Source organism: Mobula birostris, chromosome 9 (genome assembly GCF_030028105.1).
Source record: "Mobula birostris isolate sMobBir1 chromosome 9, sMobBir1.hap1, whole genome shotgun sequence".
Classification (NCBI taxonomy): domain Eukaryota; kingdom Metazoa; phylum Chordata; class Chondrichthyes; order Myliobatiformes; family Myliobatidae; genus Mobula; species Mobula birostris.
In genome coordinates this window covers 5129993-5147964 of record NC_092378.1, presented here as the reverse complement: position 1 = coordinate 5147964, position 17972 = coordinate 5129993, and the positions used below count along the sequence as shown (strand labels likewise).

Here is a 17972-nt window from a genome sequence, read left to right as displayed (position 1 = left end):
TACTTCAGTTAGTCCTGACGAAGGGTCTCGGCCAGAAACGTCGACTGTACCTCTTCCTAGAGATGCTGCCTGGCCTGCTGCATTCACCAGCAACTTGGATGTGTGTTGTATCAAAATGTAAATTACAGGCTCCAATAACACACAGATTTGTAGAAGTATATTTAAAAGTAGTAGTAGTTTCGTGAACTGTCTGCAGGATGTTGGCGTTAGTCGTGTTGGTTGTTGTCAATATCTTGCCTCCAAATGACGCTGGAGACGTAGAAACAGGTGACAAAGAAATGGCAGATTGAACTTCAGTGTTTTGCGTCAGTCTTCACTGTGGAAAACACTAGCAGTATGCCAGAAATTTGGGAGTGTCAGAGTGTTCAGTTGCTATGACTAAGGAGCAGGTGCTTGGGAAGCTGAAAGGTCTGGAGGTAGATAAGTCACCTGGACCAGATGGAGTCCACCACAGGGATCTGAAAGAGGTAGCTGAAGAAATTGTACAGGCATTAGTAATGATCTTTCAAGTATCACTAGATCCTGGAGGACTGGAAAATTGCAAAAGTTATTCCACTCTTTAAGAAGGGAAGGAAGCAAAAGTAAGGAAATTATAAGCCAGTTAGCCTGACCTCAGTTGTTGGCGTCCATTTATTAAGGATGAGGTTTCGGGATACTTGGAGACCATAGGCAGTATGGTTTGTTTTCTTAAGCGGAATTCTTGCCTGACGAATCTGTTGAAATTTTTTGAACTTGCAGGACAGACAAAGGAAGGTCGGTGGATGCTGTTTACTTGGATTTTCAGAAGGCTTTAACAAGGTGCCACACAGGAGGCTGGTTAATAAGATCCCATGGTATTACGGAAAAGACACTAGCATAGGTAGAAGATAGACTAGCAGGAGGAAAGGGTGGGAGTAAAGTGGTGACTAGTGGTGTTCTGCAGAGGTCAGTATTGGGACCACTTCTTTTTGCATCATATGTCATTGATTTGGATGAAGGAATTGATGGCTTTGTGGCCACATTTGCGATGATACAGAGATAGGTGGAGGGGCAGGCAGTTTTGAGGAAACACGGAGTCTGCAGAAGGACTTAAACAGATTGGGAGAATGGTCAAACAAGTGGTACATGGAATACAGTATTGGGAAGTGTATGGTCATGCAGTTTGGTAGAAGGAATAAAGGCAGAGACAGGCAGAAAATCCAAAAATCGGAGGTGCAAAGAGACTTGGTGTCCTCGTGCAGGGTTCCCTAAAGGTTAATTTGCAGATTGTGTTGGTGTTGAGGAAGGCAAATGCAATGCTAGCACTCATTTCAAGAGGACTAGAACATAAAAGCAAGAATGTAATGCTGAGGCTTTATAAAGTACTGATAAGGCCCCACTTGGAGTATTGTGAGCAGTTTTAGGTCCATTATCCAAGAATCTGCTGACATTGGAGAGGGTTCAAAGGAGGTTCATGAAAATGATTGCGGGATTGAAAGGCTTGTCCTATGAAGAGTGTTTGTTGGCTCTGGGCCTGTACTCGCTGGAATTCAGAAGAACGAAGAGGGGGATCTTATTGTAACGTATCGAATGTTGAAAAGCCAGATAGAGTGAATGTGGAGAGGATGTTTCCTGTAGTGGAGGAGTCTAGGACCAAAGGGCACAGTTTCAGAATTGAAGGATATTCATTTAGAACAGAGATGAGGAGGAATTTCTTTCGTCAGCGGGTGGTGAACTTGTGGAATTCATTGCCACAAACAGCTGTGCAGTTCAAGTCATTGGGTGCATTTAAAGTGGAGATTGATAGGTTCTTGCTTAGTCAGTGTATGAAAAGTTACAGGGAGAAGGTAGGAGAATGGAATTAACAGGGATAATAAATCAGCTATGATGGCATCATTGAGCAGACCAATGGGCTGAATGGCCTAATTCTGCTCCTATGCCTTCTGACCTTATTGTCAACGGCGACTCCTTTGCCTGCATCTTCAAAAACAGTTCTATTTTCATCTTCAATATTTCTATTTTTCTCTTTCAAGGTTCTTTTGAAGACCCTGACCTGCAGTTACACGCTGACTACGGTTCTTTGTGGGAATGGGACCTGCTCTCAGGGTTCCACAATCAGCCGCTATTCGGCACGCCAAAGTCTCAACCTAAGATTTCGGCATGGATTCAGAAGCCTGGAATCTCAAGGAACTGGAGACGGGCGAATCAAGGGTCGGTGTTGCCACAGGAGACCCACGTGTCGTTGGGGGAGTCGGAACATCTGCTGTGTGCTTGGGAACCCGGGATCCTTGCGATCTCCAGGCACAGAGCTCGAAAAAAGTGACGTAACAGACTTTTAACATCGTAAACCAGCGAGTTGTTTGTTATGTCTCCCGTTCATTGGAAAATGGGAGTCACCTCTTCTCCCTTATTGGAGCGAGAGAGCCTGCAGCATGTCCAATTATCAGGTGAACAACGTAGTCTTTGGGGTAACTGCAAGTCTTGTGACTTTGCTATCGCTTTGCTCACGCTTGAGTGCTGGTAGCGGGTGTGCTTTATTTTTGCCGGTGGGGGGAGGAGGATAGTTGCTTGCTGCCGCTTATGTGAGGGAGGGAGGGGAGCTGCGGGGGGACTTTGGGGTTCTAACATTTAACAGTCATTCATTCTTTGGGGCACTCCTCTGTTTTCGTGGATGGTTGTGAAGAAAAAGCATTTCAGGATGTATATTGTATACATTTCTCTAACATCAAATTGTACCTTTGAACCTTTGAATTCAGCAGGTCAGGCAGCATCTATGGAGAGGAATAAGGAGTTGACATCTCGGGCCAAGACCCATCTTCAGGACTGGGAAGGAAGGAGAAAGAAACCAGAATAAAAAGGGTGTTGGGGGCAGGGAGGGACGGAGTACAAGCTAGGTTATAGCTGAAACTAAGTGAGGGGAACAGTAGATGGGCGGTGTAGGTACCCTATACTAAACAGTGTGTGGCAATGGGATATTTAACAAGAAAACCAATATGATAGTTATACTGAATAGAGAAATAAATAATAATCTAAAAGTCTGAATTGCAGATATAAGACACAAACATAAGAAACTACTTACAATTACAATCAAAATAGGGAATAACAAAAAAAATCTCATTAACCCCTCTTTCTCTGATTACACACAGCATTCAACACAAGAATGACAAACTAATGACACAAAGCAAATAAAGGTCTATAATGTAGCTGCCATTGCTGCAAAGTGGCCAAAATCTGAGAGCTCAATATTCCAGGATACTTAAAACTTTAGAAGTGGAAGATGGGGGGGGCAGTACAGCGAAAACAAGAAGTGGGATCTGTTTGGTTGGAGTTAAGAAACACTAGTCCAAAATGCATCTGGAGAGCTCTCTGCAGCAGCCATTCTCAACGGGGGCCACTGACTGAGAACTGTGAGAAGGGGAGCCTCAGGGGTTTACAGGGACCCTGGTAACTGAACCGATGAAATACCTAAGCAGCAGCCTTCATTGGAGTCAATAGTTTCCCTCCTATTTATAATATCCTTCCAACACACCGTCTGAATTTGGCGCACCCAGTAAATTCATTGCTTAAGCTCCTCCCACACAGCCTCACTTCAGAGTCAGTCGCGAATCAGACTGCACCGAGTCAACGTATTCAATCAAGGGTTCTCGCATCCCTTATCGCCATACTTCATTCTCCGAAGATCAGCGTGTCTTGTTAGGCCTTTTTTAGCCTAGTAACTTTAAAGTATATGTGTTTGGATATATTATACGTTAAGGTAGGTTGTGAAAAGTGTTTATTACTGCATATGAACTCACCGAAAAAAAATCCCTGGCTTTAGGTGACAGCAATTTTTGTCAGTAATGTACAGGTGTTCCCCACTTTTCGAACATTCGCTTTATGAAACCTCACTGTTATGAAAGACCTACATTAGTACCCTGTTTTCGCTTTCAGAAGGTGTTTTCACTGTTACGGAAAAAAAGCAGCGCGTGATAAAAGGCAGCGCCCGGATTCGTAAGGGCATTGCTGAAACACGAGCCTGTGAGCAGCCATTTGCAAGATGAGTTCTATGGTGTCGGAAAAGCCAAAAAGAGCTCTTAAGGGGGTTACACTCAGTGTAAAACTAGACATAATTAAGCGTTTCGATCGTGGTGAACGAAGTAAGGACTAAGTGAGTTTGGCTTGAGGAAGCTGATGAAGATGATGTTGAAGAGATTTTGGCATCCCATGACCAAGAACTGATAGATGCAATTGGAAGAGGAAAGGATAACAATTGAAACCAAATGCAGTAGCGAAAGTGAAGCAACTATGTGAGATTTTCACTGCAATGATAAAGCACGACTTTAATTCTGAAAGGGTACATAGGTTTAGGGGATATTTGCAAGATGGTTTGAGTCCTTACAAAGAACTGTATTTTAGAAAAGTGCGCGAGGATCAGCAGTCAAACAAGCCTTCCACATCAGCCACAGCAGATGACGAACCTTGACCTTTGACATCGAGGCGGGCAGTCATAGGAGAAGATGAGCTGTCTGCCCTAATGGAAACAGACGACGAGATAACACCCCAGTGTTCCACCACCCCAACACCCAGGCCGCGGACAGATACTGTACCGATTCGCGGAGAATGCAGCAGTAGCCGGGAGGCACACTGCACATCTTTAAGAAAAAAGCCGAAGTAAACATGCTAATTAATTAGGTGCTGCGCAACACGTAGTTGTTGGCCCAGATCATAGACGATGCAATCGGAAATCGGCACTGATCTGGGCTGACATGCAATTGGAAGAGGAAATGGGCATGTTTATTTTGGCTTTTTTCTTAAAGATGTGCTGTGTGCCTCCCGGCTACCACCGGATCCTTGCATGCTTTGCGGTTCGGTATCTGTCGGCGGCCTGGAGGGTGGGGGCCACTGCACCACCCCAGCCCGTGACAACTCAGCCTAACATACCATCATCAGTGTGCTCGGCGCTGAACCAATTCCGGTAAGTGATACTACACTGTACATACATTATTTCTACTTTATATCGGCTGTGTATTTTTATGTGTTATTTGGTATGATTTGGCAGCTTCATAGCTTAAAGGTTACTGGAGAGCACTTGCGCCCTGTTTTTGCCAACAGTGCTTGTGTGAGATTTTCGCTACGGAGAACAGTTCAGTAATGATTGTGGAAAAGTATTTCTACTTTATATAGACTGTGTATTTATCATATCATTCCTGCTTTTACTATATGTTACTGTTATTTTAGGTCTTATGTGTTATTTGGCATGATTTGGTAGGTTATTTTTGGGTCTGCGAATGCTCACGGAATTTTCCCATATAAATAAATGGTAATTGCTTCTTCGCTTTACGACATTTCAGCTTACGAACCGTTTCATAGGAACGATCTACCTTTGGATGGCGGGGGAAAGCTGTATCTGTATTTCGCGCGCTTAGTATTTTCAAAAATAATTCTACCCATGAGTTCCTTGGCGAAAAAAAGTGTCGGATGTATTCAGAGGAATACTTATCGTATGGTTTCATCGCATCTCCGCAAAACCCATCTTTACCCATGTGTTTGAACTGCATGACTACATTGTCAAATGAAAGCATGAGGCCAAGCAAATTGAAAAAACATTTGGACACCTCGCATCCATAGAAGAAGGATAAACACTTAGATTTCTTCAAAAACCTTTGAGATAATTTTGAGAGAAGGCCAACACTGAATCAAACATCACAGAAATTAGAGAAGGGTCTTGTTGCATCATACAAAATTAGTAAACTGATTGCTAAAACTGGAAATGCTCACAACATTGGTGAATCACTTATCCTGCCTTCAGTGTCCATAGTAATATCTGATGTCATGAATTTGAGTGCCAAAGAAACAATTCAGGCGATTCCTTTGAGTAATTCTACTGTTGCCAGAAGAATTGATGAGGTGGCACGGGACAGTGAAGAGGGATTGGTCAGTTCATTACAATCCAAGAAATTCTCTTTACAATTAGACAAAACTACTTAACAAGATAATGACGCTCTTCTCACGGCTTATGTGAGATTCTGGAACGGAAACGAACTGATGGAAGAGATGTTGTTTGCCAGGAGGATTAAACCGGATACTAAGGGAGTGTCTATTTCTGAAGAAGTCAAAAGTTACTTAACCGAGAACAATATTCCTTGTAGTTCCCTTGACAACATCCAGGAACAGAATTGATATCACAACAAGAGGTGACCTCCAACTGTCATTGTCTCATTTGGAGCCTGATATCATGAAACTTGCAGAAAAGCACCAAGCTCAAGGATTGCATTAGGCCTGATAGATGTTTAATTTCATACAGGTTTTAAAGTTTTGTCCAGTATGTCGGAATGTTCAAGTTTTCTTGGTGTTCAATAATAAATGATTTTCTGTCTATCTGTTCGTGTTGTATCCCTGTTTGAAAGGGGGGGGGTCCTGGAACCTGAGAAGAGCTCCTAAGGGGGCCGTGGCCAAAAAACAGTTGAGAATCACTGCTCTAAAGGTCCCGAATGATAAAGGCAAGGTGGCATTTAAAACAAAAAATTGGAATCAAACGTGACATGATTTTGGGAATGAAGAAAAGATATTCCGAGATAACAAATGTGAAAACATTCCTGAAATAGTGGAGAACAGATCTGGAGACACCGAGGAGCTGAAAGAAATTAAGAGTTAGTGGGAAAAATGGAAACGGACAAATCTGTGATGCTGAAAGACAGTATCTTTTTAGGATCTGATGAGTTTGCCCCAAAGTTCTGAGTACACAGATACTATTTTTCATACTTCCACCACAGAGTGATTCCCATGCAATGGAAGGCGTCAAATACAGAATATAAGAAATGACTGAGAGAAAATAGGTAACTTATAAACCTGCTGGCCCAATATCAATAGTGGAAATATGTTAGGATCCATCATTCAGCAGATGGTAAAAGCAAATTACATCAATACACCATTCAAAGGGAAGATCATGTTTGACAAATCAGTTAAGAGTTCTTTTGAATTGTAACTGGCAGACAGATAAAGGTGAGCAAGAAACGGAGTCAGTGGATATTTGGAAAACCTTCAATAAGATGCTACTGATGAAATAAAATTAGAGCACATGGAATTGGACAAAGTAAACTGTTGCCAAACAGTTTCCAAAGCGTCAGCTGCGTGCACGTGTGGCCGTTAGACACTACATCGTGTTTAGAGCAAACAGTTTTTAAAAAGCGTCAGTTGTAGAAACATAGAAAACATACAGCACAATACAGGCCCTTTGGCCCACAATGCTGTGCCGAACACGTCCTATCTTGGAAATTACCTAGGGTTACCCATAGCCCTCTATTTTTCTAAGCTCCATGTACCTATCCAGGAGTCTCTTAAAAGATCCTATCGTATCCCCCTCCACCACCATTACCGGCAGCCCATTCCACACACTCACCACTCTCTGTGTAAAAACTTACCCCTGACATCTCCTCTGTACCTACTTCCAAGCACCTAAAAACTGTGCCCTCTCGTGTTAGCCATTTCAGCCCTGGGAAAAAGCCTCTGACTATCCACACAATCAACACCTCTCATCACCTTATACACCTCTATCAAGTCACTTCTCATCCTCCGTCACTCCAAGGAGAAAAGGCCGAGTTCACTCAATCTATTCTCATAAGGCATGCTCCTCAATCCAGGCAACATCCTTGTACGTCTCCTCTGCACCCTTTCTATAGTTTCCACATCCTTCCTGTAATGAGGTGACCAGAACTGAGCAGATTACTCCAAGTGGGGTCTGACCAGGGTCCTATATAGCTGTAACATTACCTCTTGGCTATTGAACTCAATCCCACGGTTGATGAGGGCCAATACACCGTATGCCTTCTTGAGTGTCCTATGGACTCAGACCCCAAGATCCCTCTGATCCTCCACACTGCCAAGAGTCTAACCATTGATACTATATTCTGCCATATTTGACCTACCAAAATGAACCACCTCAAACTTATCTGGGTTGAACTCCATCTGCCACTTCTCAGCCCGTTTTGCATCCTATCGATGTCCCGCTGTAACCTCTGACAGCTCTCCACACTATCCACAACACCCCCAACCTTTGTGTCATCAGCAAATTTACTAACCCATCCCTCCACTTCCTCATCCAGGTCATTTATAAAAATCACGAAGAGAAGGGGTCCCAGAACACACCACTGGTCACCGACCTCCATGCAGAATATGATCCATCTATACCCACTACTTTGCCTTCTGTGAGGAAGCTAATTCTGGATCCCATCCAAAAGCAAGGTCTCATTGGATCCCACACCTCCTTACTTTTTCAATAAGCCTTGCATGGAGTACCTTACCAAATGCCTTGCTGAAATCCATATACACTGCATCTACTGCTCTACCTTCATCTAGGTGTTTTGTTACATCCTCAAAAAATTCAGTCAGGCTCGTAAGGCACGACTTGCCTTTGACAAAGCCATGCTGACTATTTCTAATCATATTATGCCTCTCCAAATGTTCATAAATCCTGCCTCTCAGGATCTTTTCCATCAAATTACCAACCACTGAAATAAGACTCACTGGTCTACAATTTCCTGGGCTTTCTCTACTCCCTTTCTTGAATAAGGAAACAACATCTGCAACCCTCCAATCCTCCAGAACCTCTCCTGTCCCCACTGATGACGCGAAGATCATTGCCAGAGGCTCAGCAATCATCCTCCCTCACCTCCCACAGTAGCCTGGGGTACATCCCGTCCGGTCCTGGAGACTTATCCAACTTGATGCTTTCCAACAGCTCCTGCACATCCTCTTTCTGATGTCTATATGCTCAAGCTTTTCAATCCATTGTAAGTCATCCCTACAATCCCCAAAATCCTTTTCTGTAATGAATACTGAAGCAAAGTATTCATTAAGTATCTCTGCCATCTCCTCTGGTTCCATACACACTTTTCCACTGTCACATTTGATTGGTCCTATTCTCTCACATCTTATTCTCTTGCTCTTCACATACATTTCCCTGAGAACATCTGTTCCCAATTTATGCTTCCAAGTTCCTACCTGATAGCTTCACATTTCCCCTTACTCCAATTAAACACTCTCCTAACTTGTCTGTTCCTATCCCTCTCCAATGCTATGGGAGAAGAGACAGAGTTGTGATCACTATCTCCAAAATGCTCTCCCACTGAGAGACCTGACACCTGAAAGCTTCATTTCCCAATACCAGATCAAGTACAGCCTCTCCTCTTGTAGGCTTTCCTACATATTGTGTCAGGAAACCTTCCTGTATACACCTAACAAACCCCTTGCTCTGGGGAGATGCCAATCAATATTTGGGAAATTAAAATCTCGCACCACAACAACCCTATTATTATTACACCTTTCCAGAATCTGCCTCCCTATCTACTCCTCAATGTCCCTGTTACTATTGGGTGTCTATAAAAAACACCCAGTAGAGTTATTGACCCTTTCCTGTTTCTAACTTCCACCCACGAAGCCTCAGTAGACAATCCCTCCATGACTTCCTCCTTTTCTGTAGCTGTGGCACTATCTCTGATCAGCAGTGTCATATCCCCACCTCTTTTGAACCCCCTCCCTGTCCTTTCTGAAACATCTAAAGCCCGGCACTCGAAGTAACCATTCCTGCCCCTGAGCCATCCAAGTCTCTGTAATGGCCACAACATTATAGCTCCAAGTACTGATCCACGCTCTAAGCTCATCTGCTTTGTTTATGACGCTTCTTGCATTAAAATCAACACATCTCAAGCCATCAGTCTGAGCGCATCCCTCCTCTATCACCTGCCTATCCTCCCTCTCGCACTGCCTACAAGCTTTCTCTATTTGTGTGTCAACCGTCCCTTCCTGCACCTCTTCAGTTCAGTTGCATCCCCCAGCAATTCTAGTTCGAACTCTCCCCAATAGCCTTAGCAAACTTCCCTGCCAAGATATTGGTCCCCATCGGATTCAAGTGCAACCCATGTGCATTTATGTTCAAAAAGCAGTGATTTTTGTCACGGATAGTTGGCGAGAAATAAGCAGCAAGACAATTCAGAACTGTTTTGTTCACTGCAGTTTCAAGCAATTAGGCTGGGAGATACTACAAACGGCTAGGAGTAAAAATGAAATGATTTCACTACTTCAACACGTTAGGAACTACAATGAATTTGAAGATATTGGCAATCACCTTGAATGTTACAATGAAAATGAAGATTTGGAGGATGCAATCGGCAATTACATTGTATAAAGTAGCCCATTATCTGCAGGTGTCTGCGCTAATTTTGTTCATTTACCAAAGAATACGACAGCTTACACTAGATTAATTCTTCTGTTGATAACTATTAGGAACTAAAACACAGTTTTATATTAGTGTAGAGGTATTGGCAGCATTCGAATTTGTTCTGTATTTCATTAAATGCATAAATTATTACTCAGCTAAACCAGAATTTGTCTTTTTTTACACCTTTTTAACTATTTCCATAAAACTTCAGCCAATTGGGCCAAAACACACTGGTGTCCTAATTAATTGGAATCCACTGTATGTCTAAATTTGCACATGATACAAAGATAGATGGCAACCTTAATTGTGAGGATGCACTGGGAGACTTCAAGGGAATATAGGCAGGTTACATAAATAACTGAGGATAAGGTAGATGAGCACGCGAAAAACTGTATCAGAATCAGATATATCTCTGACATACGTAGTGAACTAGTGAAATTTACTGTTTTGTGACAGCAGTACTTAAAAAGTACTACAATTATAATCATATAAATTTTGGTGGAAAAAATATTTTAGAAGATAGAAAAGCAGTGAAAAGTGTTATTCTAACACAAGGTTGATATGCAGATCTAACAGGAATTGTAAAAAAAAGGTGTGCTGCTCTTTATTGCATGAAGATTTAATTAACAGCCTAGAAGGATTTGAGTGGAAAGTCTTACAAAAGTTAGCAGATTCGGCCCAATACATCACAGGTAAAGTCCTCCTAACCATTGGGCACATCTACATGAAATTTTGCGGTATAAAAGCGGAACCATTATCAAAGATCCTCACCACCCAGGTCAGGCTCCTTTCTTGCTGCTGCCATCAGGTTGAAGGTGCAAGTGTCTCAGGACTCGCACCACCAGGTAGGTTCAAGAAATTACTAGCCGTCAACCACCAGGCCCTTGAACAGAAGGGGATAACTACACTAATTTAAGGACGCAAACAACAGGAATTCTGCAGATGCTGGAAATTCAAGCAACACACATCAAAGTTGCTGGTGAACGCAGCAGGCCAGGCAGCATCTCTAGGAAGAGGTACAGTCGATGTTTCAGGCTGAGACCCTTCGTCAGAACTTTTATTTTTCTATTTCATGTTCATTCTTTACTATTTATTTATAACTGTATTTGTAGTTTATTGTCTCTTTACAGTTACTTTTCTATAGAGGTGCTAAGTATGCAAGCAGAAAAAGAATCTCAGGATTGTATCTCAGAATCTCAGAAATGTACTCTGAAATAAAATTTTACTTTGAACTTCTATTAAACATCCTCGATTAAACCACTTCGTCAACTGAGAATCGGAAACTGTGTTTCATACAGAATATTCACCAGCAACTGTATTCTCTATCTTTATTATCTTACAATCACAAAAAAGATAGTACAACACAACAGACTTCAGGTTGATCTCACTTCCTGAATCCTCACGGCAGGTTAAAATTCTTCAAAAGTCTTGATCAGTGTGCTTATTAAAAACCCAGTGAAGATTTCAGTCTCCTCCACCAGACATAGAATACTTCAACCCAGCACCCTTGAAATCCTTTCCCCAATTAAATCTGTGTCATCTAGTGAATGATATCACTGGGAGAAATGGGTCACAGACGTTCATCTAGTTCATACCTTGCATTCTTTTATACATTTGAATTACAATCCAAACTCCCAGCAAACTCCTTTTTCCACCCGAAATTAACACATTCCCAGTTAAGAAGCACCGTCAGTCCTGGCAACAACGATCAAGTCTAACAAACACTTCCTGCAGTGTACACAATACTCAGTCCAGGGGAGATTACTGCTCACTCTCTGACTGGGTTATTATTCTCACTGTCTTTATTAGGTCTCAACGCTCAGTTTTCACGGCCACCCTCCTCTGTTTACAACTCCTGGCCTCCGGCCCTGCCTCCTACCAGCGACCTCGGGGTCTCCTACAGACCGTTCGCGGCTTGCCAAGCTCGCCAGCGGGCTCCGGGCTCCAGGCCCAGTCCCCGGGCCCAGCCCGCCATCCAATTTCGGCCTCCTCCTCCGTCTGAAAAACGAGGCCAACAGGAGCCACTTGCCGACGGCTTCACCAGCAGATTCAGCGGCAGGAGAAGAGGCTCCGGAGCCCGGGTCACGGCGCGCCGACGCCGCTAGGCCTGAAAGGCGGCCCCGCTCACGCACTTTGTAAAGGCCCCCCACCCCTGGGTCTCACCCACCTCAGTCCGGACCGCGCTCTCTCCGCTTCAGCACAAGGCCCCGGGCTCATGTGATCATCGTCGCCACCGACTCGGCACTGAGCTAAAACCCGCCCGCCGCCGAACGCCCGGGGAAGCCACACTCTCACTGCGGAAGCGCCGGGCCCGAGCCTCACATCCACATGTCGCTGGGGGAGGGGGAGAGGAGCGGAGCGGAGCGTCGCCGCGGCTCCGGGCCACCGTACAGCGGCGCTGCTGTCTCCCTCCGGCCTGCAGTTCCAGAGCGGCCGCTGTGCGGCGCTGCTGTCTCCCTCCGGCCTGCAGTTCCAGAGCGGCCGCTGTGCGGCGCTGCCGTCACCCTCCGGCCTGCAGTTCCAGAGCGGCCGCTGTGCGGCGCTGCCGTCACCCCGTCGGAAATACCTCCGGCCACAGAGAGGCGCTGCTGTCTCCCTCCGGCCTGCAGTTCCAGAGCGGCCGCTCTGCGGCGCTGCCGTCACCCTCCGGCCTGCAGTTCCAGAGCGGCCGCTGTGTGCGCTGCCGTCACCCTCCGGCCTGCAGTTCCAGAGCGGCCGCTGTGCGGCGCTGCCGTCACCCTCCGGCCTGCAGTTCTAGAGCGGCCACCGTGTGGCGCGCAGTCTCCCTCCGGCCTGCAGTTCCAGTGCGGTCACCATGTTGGAAATACCTGCGGCCACAGGGCGGTGTTGTCGTCATCCTCCGGGCTGTAAGTTCCAAACCGGCCGCCGGGCGGCAGTGCCGTCGTCCTGTCAGTTCTCCCACCGTCCATTCTGCGATGATGCCGTCACCGTCCGGCCTGCATTACCAGACCGGCCGCCATGCGGCGCTGCAGACAATCTGCCGTCACCATCTGGCCTGTAGTACCAGACCGGCCACACAGTGGCGCTTTGGTCAACGTGCAGTTCCCGCAGATCTGCATTGCAACACCATTGATCGCCCTAAGCAAGAATGATCAGAAAAGCGTTAATTAGAGCCACAACCCATCATTAGTAGTTAAATCGGAGCCTCCTTTGCACCTCATAATATTCAGTATATTGGAATTCACTGTATGGCTACGCATTGGATTCCATCCTTTGATAAATATGTTGCGATACAGATTCAGCGACTTGAGGAAACGTTTTATCTTGTTAAGTAACACCTTGAACAAGTCAAACCATCCCACTCTGTTTCCTCTATATTCCCTGTTAATCTTATAAATGAACATAACTCGAGTTTGCACCCTCTGTTTAAACCTTTCATTGTAACGTTTACCAGTGTAATTAGGAAAATGCTGATGAAAACTCCGCTTCAGTTTGAATAGTGCCACGTTTTTACCAGGATTCAGGAGCAGCTTTTTCCCCTCCGACATCAGATTTCTGAATGAACATTGAATCCCTGAACATTACCTCACTATTTTTTCCCTCTTTTTGCACTACTTATTTAATTTAACTTAAAATATATGTATGCATACTTCATGTAATGTACAATTTTTATTATGTATTGCATGGTACTGCTGCAGCTAAGGACAAATTTCATGACATTGGCAGGTGATTCAGATTCAGATTCTGACTGGTGTATTATAACTGGGCATTGATATGATCAAGCTATGTTTTGATATGAAACTTAAGGATAAAGTAAAAAGGTATAGCAGTTACATAATCAAAGGTCATAACTACTATAATTATTGCTTTGGGGATGATAGAGTAGTTTGTTCAAAGTGAAATTCAGTTAAACGTTTATTTTCATTACATGGATTAAAAACTTGACATTTACAAACTGTAAAGTGAAGTAGTGGTCAGTTTGTTTGCGAACTATTTGGAATAGTATACAATGCAACATTTTCTTGTTAAAAATGCAAACGTATTTGCAGGGTGCTGCTGTAGCACAGTGGTTAGCACAATGCTGTACAGTGCCACTGCCTGTGACGCTCTCTCCGTGAACGCGTGGGTTTCCTCCGGGTGCTCCAATTTCCTCCCACAGTCTAAAGACGTACCAGTTCGTTGGTTAATTGGTCATTGTAAATTGTCCTGTGATTAGGCCAAGGTTAAACTGGGGGAGTGCTGGGTGATGTGGTTTGAAGTGCCGGAAGGGCCTACTCCGTGCAGGGTCTCAATAGGTAAATCAACAATGCACGAATACGTCAAAGCCACCCATGTAACAGGCATGCTTGAAGATTCTTGCAGATTTTAATTAATACAATGCCTGATTGTTAAATGTAACATGTCTGATGCAGATATAGAAAAGAACCTATTTAACCTATCATCTCCAGTTTATCACTTCATCCCCCCACCCCCCTCACCTGATCTCACCTGTCACCTGCCAGCTTCTGTTCCAGTCCCTCCCCCCACTTTCTTATCCTGGCTTCAGCCCCCTTCCTTTGCAGTTATGATGAGGAGTCTTGGCCTGAAACATTTATCATTTATTCATTTCCATAGCTCCTGCCTGGCCTGCTGATTTCCTCCTGCATTTTGTGTGTGTTTTGCTCTGGACTTCCAGCATCTGCAGAAATTTTGTATTTAAAAATTTGCTATTTTGTTTCGCCTTTAGGGAGGACATTGCAGAGAGGTCACCAAGGCTCTGCCAAGTTGAGTCACAACTGTAACATAATAAAGTTGTTAACTATCCTTCACGTAGCTACTCAACCAACTGTGACATATTAAAGACGTTAACTATCCTGCACGTAGCTACTCAACCAGGAGAACAATGTCAAAGTCAAAGCCAATTTATTCTCAAAGTATGGACTGAGGACTTCCCCTTCATTGGGATCAACCATGGATAATGTGTCCTAGCTCTCTACGAGATACATAAGACAGGGCAGTACAATATGGAGAGCAAGCTGTTACTTATGCATTGAACTCAATGTAGGACTGCCTTAGGGACTCCAGCTCTGAATTTGTCCCTCGGGGTTTGCTCCATTTGTGTGTATAGCCACAAGGCAGCAGAGGTTTGAGATCAGAGTTTTTCTTCTTGAGGATGAGCTGCCAGCTGGGGCCGATGAGCCCCAGCTGCTCAAAGCAGCTGGTTTTAATGCCTCAGTAGCTTACCTTTGCCCGTTCTCCTGTTGGGTGTTATATAATGAACCAGAATTGATTTGGGAGCTTAAAGTAAAGGAACCCTTAGGAGCCTGTGATCATAATATGATAGAATTCACCCTACAGTTTGAGTGGGAGAAGCTAAAATCAGATGTATCAGTATTACAGTAGAGTAAAGGCAATTACAGAGGTATGACAGAGGAGCTGGCCAAAGTTGATTGGAAGGGGACACTAGCAGGGATGATGGCAGAACAGCAATGGCTGGAGTTTCTGAGAGCAATTTGAAAGGCACAGGATACATCCCATAAAGGAAGAGATATTCTAAAGGGAGGATGAGACAATCCTTGCTGACAAGAGAGTTCAAAGACAGAATAAAGCAAAAGAGAGGGCATAAAATATAGCAAAAATTGAGTGGGAAGTCAAAGGATTGAGAAGCTTTTGAAAAACAACAGAAGGCAACTATAAAAACAATAAGAAAAGATGAGATATGAAGGAAGATACCAAAAGTTCTTCTTTTTTTCAGATATACAACAAGTGAAAAAGAGATGAGAATAGATATCAGGCCACTGGAAAATGATACTGGAGGTGTAGTGAAGGAGGACAAGGAAATGGTAGACAAACTGGATAAGTATTTTGCATCAGTCTTCACCGTGGAAGACACGAGCAGTGTGCCAGAAACACAAGAATGTCAGGGGGAGGAGGTGAGTGTCACCGAGGAGAAGGTGCCTGGGAAGCAGAAAGCTTTGGAGGTGGATGAGACACTTGGACCCAGGGCTTTGAAAATGGTAACTGAAGACATTGTGGAGACAATAGTAATCAACTTTCAAGAATCACTGGTTCTGGAACACGGGAAAATTGCAAATGTCACTCCACTCTTCAAGAACGGAGAGAGGCAGAAAAAATAAATTATAGACCAGTTAACCTGGGTTCAGTGGTCGGGAAGATGGTGGAGTCATTATTAATATAGAACACAGAACAGTCCAGTTCAGGAATGGGCCCTTTGGGCCACAATATTGTACTGAACCAGTTAAATTAGTAATCTCTTCTGCCTACACAATATCCATATCCATCCAATTTCCTCACATTCATGTGCCTATCTAAATATCTCTTAAAGGTCTCTAGTGTATCTGCCTCTACCACCACCCCAGGCAGCACATTCTGGCACCCACCACTGTGTAAAACAAAATGCCCATAAGGTCTCTTTTAGCATTACCCCCTCTCTCCTTAAATGCATTCACTCTGGTATTAGACATTTCAACACTGGGAAATAGATGCTCTCTGTCTACTCTATCTCTGTCTCTCATAATCTTATAAACCTTCATCAGATCTCCTCTCAGCCTCTACCGCTCCAGAGAAAACAACCCAAGTTTGTCTAACCTCTCATTCTCGCTCTTGCCCTCTAATCCAGGCAACATCCTGATAAACCTCTTCTGCATTCTCTCCAAAGCCATGGCATCCTTCCTGAAACGGGGCAACCAGAACTATGAGCAATACTCCAGATGTGGTTTAACTAGAGTTTTATAAAGCCGCAACATAACCTCCTGACTTCAAACCCAATGCTTTGGCTAATAAAGACGAGCATACCATATACCGTCGTAACCACCCCGTCAACCCGTGTAGCCACTTTCAGGGATCAGTGAACTTGGATACCAAGATCCCTCTGCTCATTAACACTGTTAAGGGTTTTGCCATTAATAGTGTACTGTCTCTTGGCATTTGACCTACTAAGGTGCAACACTTCACGTTTGCTTGGGTTAAACTCCTTTGACATTTCTCTGCCCATTATCTGCAACTGATCTACATCCCGCTGTACTCTTTGGCAGTCTCTTACACTATCCACAACTCCACCAATCTTAGTCTCATCTAGAAAGTTACTAACACACCCATCTACATTTTCAAACAGCTCATTTACACATTCCTGAGGAACCCCATTAATCACAGATCTCCAGCTAGAATGTCCCTTCAACCACTCCCCTCTGCCTTTTACAGGCAAGCCAGTTCTGAACCCAAATGGCCAATTCACCATGGACCCCATGCATCTTAATCTTCTGGATGAGCCTCCCATGAAGGACCTTGTCAAACATCTTACTAAAATCCATGTAGATAACATCCACTGCCCTATATTCATCTGACTCTCTTGTCATCTTGTTGAAAAACTCAGTGAAGTTGCTAAGACACAGCTTGCCCGCACAAAGCCATGCTGGCTCTCCCTAATTAGGCCATAGCTTTCCAAATGCTCACAAATCCTATCCCTTAGAATTCTCCACAATCACTTCCCTATCACTGATGTGGTTTATACTTTACAGGATTATCCCTGATTCCCTTCTTGAACAGTGAAACAACATCAGCTATTCGCCGGTCCTCTCAGACCTCTCCTGTTGCTAGAGAGGAGACAAAGATATTGGTCAAGGACCCAGCAATCTCTTCTCTCGCCTCCCTCAGTAACCCGAGCTATATCCCATCAGGTCCTGGGGACTTAGTCACTTTAATGTTCTTTAAGAGACCTAATATTACTTCCTCCTTAACTTCAAAATGCCCTAATGTATCATTACGCTCAGCACTGATTACCCTATCCTCCACGACCTTCTCCTTGGCAAATACTGAAGTAAGGTACTCACTAAAGACTTCACCCACATCCTCCGAATCC

At 44.1% G+C, this 17972-nt stretch overlaps 1 protein-coding gene across 2 annotated transcripts in view; it reads right to left on the bottom strand.

Annotated features, from left to right (window-relative positions):
* The window catches only part of scaf11 (SR-related CTD-associated factor 11), a 90091-nt gene extending 77554 nt beyond the window's left edge, over positions 1–12537 (bottom strand). Inside the window, exons 1-2 of one of the 2 annotated variants that reach the window (XM_072267429.1) lie at positions 12321–12537; positions 2695–2781 (exon numbers count right to left, since the gene is read on the bottom strand). The gene's annotated coding sequence lies outside the window, so the exon portion shown is untranslated. The remainder of the gene's footprint in view (positions 1–2694; positions 2782–12320) is intronic. The other variant, XM_072267428.1, reaches the window with a different exon arrangement.
* Between the last annotated feature and the right edge of the window lie 5435 nt (positions 12538–17972).